The 6438-nt window shown below is 38.7% G+C and overlaps 1 pseudogene across 1 annotated transcript in view; it reads right to left on the bottom strand.

Moving 5' to 3' along the window:
* Nucleotides 1–2465: 2465 nt before the first annotated feature.
* Nucleotides 2466–6438, bottom strand: part of LOC146854205 (solute carrier family 23 member 1-like) — a 260981-nt pseudogene continuing 257008 nt past the window's right edge. The window contains exon 11 of the transcript XR_014980995.1: nt 2466–3082. The product of XR_014980995.1 is annotated as a solute carrier family 23 member 1-like (transcript). The remainder of the gene's footprint in view (nt 3083–6438) is intronic.

The raw sequence follows: 6438 nt of genomic DNA, 5'->3' as shown, positions 1-6438 counted from the left end.
ATTATGCAGGAGGGTGTGTAACTTACGTAAATGGGAAAATATTTCCCCCCCCAATAGCAATTAGATATGACTCCAGTAACCCAAACCATTGCTTCCAGGGCAGAACAGGTTCTCCTGCTTCGTTAAGGAACGGTGGGGGCTGCGACATATTAGCAGCTGCCATAGTTTAATAATAACTGGTTGGAAAGGGTAAAATACAGCAACACAGGACAATGAACAAAAAGTTTGGAAGGAATAGGAGCAAAAACAAAATATCACAATGCTATACAACCCCCCAAATGCAAAACCCCAAATACAATGGACTTTAGAATGGAGCAGTGCAGAAATTGAGCAAAGATAACAGCTTGGACAGTCAGCATGAAATACGCAGAAGCATCACCAAAACTACTGTACAATTCCCTGGTAAATACACCCCCCAAAGGAAAACGTGTTAAAGAGTGAGTGAGCACGATTAATCCAGGGAAAGCTGAGCCTGTCAGCGTGAACAGACAAGCTCATCAGTGATAACAACTATGTGCAGCTGTGCCCGTCAGCGTGAATTGACAGGCTGGAATCCCAAAAGCTGTGCCCATCAGCGAAAAGAGGAGAACAGAAACCTGATGAAAGATTTCCAAAGGAATTTCGTGACCTTGTGTGGAAAATAACGCTGGAAACCCCTGAGCTAAACACGTTGCTGTTCCTCTGAATATTTCCCTTCAAGAGGATTGAACAATGTAGCCACACTGCCACCCGGAGGAACGAAAAGGAAACGCACCTCCAGTCGCCTCAGCTGTGAAGTGTCAATATCACGGACAGCTACGAGTGTGCGAGATGGAATGCTGGTTCCCGCCACGATCGTGACAGAGAAGGTTAGATGGTGGCCGCAACCTTGAAGAATTATTACAGGGGCTGCACACAGGCACGTCTTACTATAATTTGCCACACGCTCCCTGGGGACGCCACAGGATGAGGCGTCAAAACAACAGCACCTCAGATGGCAGCACCCAACCAACACGGGACCGCGCTGAAGTAGAGAAACCAAGGCAGCCGTCACAGAAGCAGCGCTGAGGTGCACAAACAGGGAATGAAGCTGAATCACACGCACTGAAGCGACGCGAAAGACTTCAAAAGAAAGCAATCTCCCTCGTACTGCGGCAGAAATTAGCAGGGAAACCACGGAACAGAAATGCCCCGCTACCTCGGCTGAGGCAATGCTGAAAAGCAATAGGCAGAGAATCCGTCACAAGCCCATTCGGAGCGCTGGAAAATGAAGTCAAGGATGTAAAGCGCTCCTCTCAACAGCACTTCAGATGGCAGCACCCAGCCAACACAGGACAGCGCTGAGGCAGCGAAATACGACAGCCCTCATAGAAGCAGTGCTGAGGTGCACAAGCAGGGAATAAAGCGCTGGAAGGTGAATCCAAAGTTACCAAGCGCTCCTCTCAACAGCCGAAGGCAGGCAGCAGCACAACCAAGCACACAGGCACGTCTTACTTTAATTTGCCACCGCTGAGCCCCCACAGGTGCTGGACAGTGAAGAACTCCCATTCGCCAACAACACCATAAAAGCTGGATTTGAAGAAGGAATTGGGGGTGGTGGTGAGCCGTCCCCACACAGCGAATAGTCGCCAGTATTATAATGAAGACCAAATCAGGTAAACGGGTAACTCTTCTTTATTGGTACTTCCACCACCACAGGATCCAGCATAACGGAGGAAGGGAGCAATGGAATGTTGGTGACAGGGAGAGGGAGGAACCAAGGGAGGAGGAAGGAGGGGGGGGGGGAAAGGAACGTACCAAGTGGAGATTACAACAATTTCCTATGTTAAGAATTTCCTAGACGGCCTTGCTGCTGTGTTCAACAGTGTGCTTCATGTACTTTCTTATGTCTACTACCCCTCCTGGGGTATAGGCCATCAACCAGGACTCTCCAGCCATCTCTGTCCTGGGCTTTTTGTTTAATCTGACACAAGGTGTAACCCATCTCCTTGCAGTCAGACTTGTGGCCTCGGCACCAGGTGTTTCTTGAACTTCCTCCACAGTGGGCTTCAGCAGTTCTACAATACTGTCACTGAGCAGATTTCTGTAGCCAGACTGCCTGCTGATAGTTTTACAGCCATAGACCGCAACATTGATACGCAGAGGCCTTCTATCAAAACAATCCTGCTTTTGAAAAAACCGGACATCCCTAGAAGCGATGTTTACTCAATGCTTCAAATGACAAGTAACCCATCAGTACCTTTTATCAACCAATCTGTCAAGAAATGGAACTGTCAATTAATTTTTATTGCATAGTTAAAATAAAACGGGTGCAAAAGGTGAATATGTGATTAGTTCATATGTACTACAATGTGCAAAAAAATGATGAGTTTAAAAAGATTAAAATGTAACATATAACAACCGTATGTTTTATGTATATAAACCTTATACAAATATAATAAAAAAAAGTGAAAATGTGTCAAATTACCATATAAATAGATGTGAGTTTGTGACTGTTAGGACAGTCGTGTGGCAAGGCTTATTTTTTAGAGGTCACTTTTGCTAACATGACTAGAAATGCATTAAAAATGTTTTTATGAAAACAATGGTCAATTAGATGTCTGTTGAGTTAAAACACTCCTTTAGTGCCAATGAGCAAGTTCAACTTCTGAAAGATAGAACTAGAATTCTAAACTGCTCAGTTAAAAAAGTGACAACAACAACAATTTAGGTGGGCCAGAGATTTGTTCCAACAGGGATAAAAGTGGGCGCTCATGGAGTAATGAGTGTGTTTCCATTTTCGCATTGTTAACATAGCACCTTTTTTTCCTTGTGAAGCCATGGTGCAATAATGATACTTTTTGTGAATTCACTAACGGTCACTGAGTGGTCTCCATTTCTCTATTTGCAGCATTGACAATGCAGACATCTTGTGGTATTCTGCTGCTGGGGTCTTGCCTCTTGGGCTTGGGCCAAAAAGGGAGGTACCGAGTCCAAGACCATGTGCAGCACATGATGCCAATTCCAAAGGGTAAGTTGTAGACTTCTGTAGGATCCTGGACATCCTCAGAATCGCCCCCAAGCTCCTCTTTCCATGCCACAATCCCTCGCTCCTTTTGTGTACCTAGAGAAAAGCAAAGATGCAGGAACAGATTAATGCCAATCAAAACTAGAATGAATTTTGCCACTTGTTAAGAGATGTTCACAGCTGACCACAGTAAGAAAGCTGAAAGGTACCAAAGATATTTGTCACATTCACCTTTATTTAGCTTCATCATGTCACTCATGCTATTTCTTGCACTCTTAATTCATTTTAGCTACTGGTAACAGAAAGGACTTACTGCTTTTAAACGACTGAGGCCCTGATTATGAGTTAGGCATAGTGGTAATTTTCGCAGCCATGGTAAAATAGCACGTTACTTTAACAAATCACCTGATCACAAGTTAAAAACTGCATGTGATATTTAGGACATGTGCTAAATCCCACTTCTGTGGTAAACTCTGTAACGCATGTACTATTTACTTGTGATAATTCCTACATACATAACACCCAATCAGAGTATGAGAGCTCATTAACAACTGGTGGAAAATAGCACTTTAAAATACCTACATACAAACAAATTACGATCAGCACAATACCCAAAAAACAAAATTCGGTGCACTATGTGAGCTAAAAACAATAAAATCTCTCAGTCCTACACACAGGGCCAGACCTACAGAAGCAGGTTGCAGGGACAGAATGGAAGTACAAAATATCGAGTTGCACAAATATCGAGTCATTAATATTGTGGGTCCGAAATATCGACAGCAAGAACATCGTGGTCAAGAATATCGATTTAAGGTAAGTAATATCGATTTTAAAAATATCAAAGTGTTTAATTTCGTTTGCAAAAATATAGTTAAGAATTTTGTTTTTTATTATTGTTATGTACGTTAGTATATATTTTATATGTATGTGATGCTAGTTTTTACGTATAAGAATTGTTTGTATTTTTACTTTGTGTTACATTTTTAGTAGTTATTATTATTATTTTTTTATGTTGTGCTTTTAGGGCCATATGCATCAACACATTTTCCCATAGTCACAGAATGGGCAAAACCCTTTGATGCATCTGGCCCTTAGTTCCGTAGCGGGTTGTGGGTTTATAGGGGAATAGGGTGGCAAGTGATTTAATTATAATAAATGTATTATGTGAATCTTGCGTTTTTAGTTCTGTAGCGGGTTGTGGGTTTATAGGGGAATAGGGTGGGAAGTAATTGAATTATATTAAATGTATTAATTCATTTTTATTTATTACCATTTGTTTAATTGATATGTTATAGTGTTAAATGTGTAAAGTAATTAATATGGTTATTCATCTTTTTAAATTAAATAATTGGTAATCAATTATGGCAATTGTGTTATTAATTTTAGGTGTGTGTTGTGGTGTTTATAGGTGTAAAGGGTGGGAAGTAATTTATTTTTAATTTATGAATTAATTATAGGTTTTTTATTCATTTTAATTAATTAATTGGTTATTAATTTTGGTAAAATTGTAATTAATGTTAGGTGTATGTAGTGATGTTTATAGGTGTAAAGGGTGGGAAGTAATTTATTTTTACTTGATGAATTAATATTTTGTTATTAATTAATTGTAATAAATGAATTGGTAATTAATTATGGTAATTGGGAAATTAATTTTAGGTGTGTGTTGTGGTTTTTATAGGAGTAAAGGGTGGGAGGTAATTTGTGTTTAATGAATTATACGTAGTTGTTAATTAATATTAATTATTTGATATTTATTTTGGGTAATTGTTTTTCTTTGTGTGTTGTATTTACTTATAAAGGGGTAAAGGGTGGGTATTAAATGAATTTTAATGATTTAATGAATAGTTGTTAGTGATAGTTTTTCTTTTAAAAATAATATTTGTGTTTTATTATTTTATAGTTTAATTTAGATGTGTGTTGTGGGTATTATAGTGTTCAAGGATGCGTACTCCATGAATCTTTGTTATTGTTCTTTGTTAATAAGATTTTTTAATTGATTATTAATTATATTAATTATGGAAATACATTTAATTAAAAATGTTGACGGGTTTTGTTATTGGAGTGGTGTAAAAGGGTAGGAAATAAAATAAATACATTTATGTTTTAAATAATTTTTTTGTTTGTTAATATTGCTACTTTTAAATAATTGTTTATAAATGTATTTATTTTATATATCATGTGTAGGTTTTTGGGATATGTAATTAATATTATATTATGTGTCCTTTTTATATGTTTAATATACTTAAAAATAAAGAAACAATATTTTGAAAATAAAATTATTTTTCAATTTTTAAAAATATTTTTTGTTTTTTTTTCAATTTTTTAAGTTTTATTAGTAATTTTTGTTTCTCTGCTATACGGCACTTTTCCTACTGTTGCACTCACTAGAGTGGGAATAGAACATCTTACCCCTCCGCTATCCAACACTTTCCCTACTGTTGCACTCACTGGAGTGGGAATAGTAATTTTTACCCCGCCGCTATCCAACACTTTCCCTACTGTTGCATTCTCTGGAGTGGGAATAGTAATTTTTACCCTTCCACTATCCAACATTTTCCCCACTGTTGCTCTCACTGTAGTTGGAATAGCAAAATCAATTCCTCCATTATCCAACACTTATCCTACTTATGCAGTCACTGCAGTGGGAATAGTAATTTTTACCCCTGCGCTATCCAACACTTTCCCTACTGTTGCACTCTTTGGAGTGGGAATAGTAATTTTTGCCCCTCTGCTATCCAGCACTTTCCCTATTGTTGCACTCACTGGAGTGGGAATAGTAATGTTGCCCCTCCGCTATCCAACACTTTCCCTACTGTTGCACTCACTGGAGTGGGGATAGTAAGTTTTTACCCCTCCGCTATCCAGCATTTTCCCTACTGTTGCATTCACTGGAGTTGGAATAATAAATGTAAATACTCCGCTATCCAACACTTACCCTAGTTTTGCGCTCACTACAGTGGGAATAGTAATTGTTACCCCTCCTCTATCCAACACTTCCCCTACTGTTGCGCTCTTTGGGGTGGGAAGAGTATTTTGTACCCCTCCGCTATCCAACTCTTTCCCTATTGTTGCACTCACTGGAGTGGGAATAGTAATTTTTGCCCCTCCGCTATCCAACACTTTCCCTACTGTTGCACTTACTACAGTGGGAATAGTAAGTTTTACCCCTTCGCTATCCAACACTTTCCCTACTATTGCACTCACTGGAGTGGGATTAGTAATTTTAACCCTTTTTGCTATCCAACACTTTCCCTATAGTTGCATTCACTGGAGTGGAAACAGTAATTTTTGCCCCTCTGCTATCCAACACTTTCCCTATTGTTGCACTCACTGGAGTTGGAATAGTAAATGTAAATATTCCGCCATCCAACACTTTCCCTACTGTTGCACTTATTGTTTTGGGAAATGAAGGTTTAATTTTTTTTTAATAGTGTGTATTTTATATAATTTAA

Source organism: Triturus cristatus, chromosome 4_1, assembly GCF_964204655.1.
Source record: "Triturus cristatus chromosome 4_1, aTriCri1.1, whole genome shotgun sequence".
In the NCBI taxonomy this organism is placed as follows: Eukaryota; Metazoa; Chordata; class Amphibia; order Caudata; family Salamandridae; genus Triturus; species Triturus cristatus.
The sequence above is the reverse complement of the archived record's forward strand: the minus strand, read 5'-3'. Positions and strand labels throughout refer to the sequence as shown.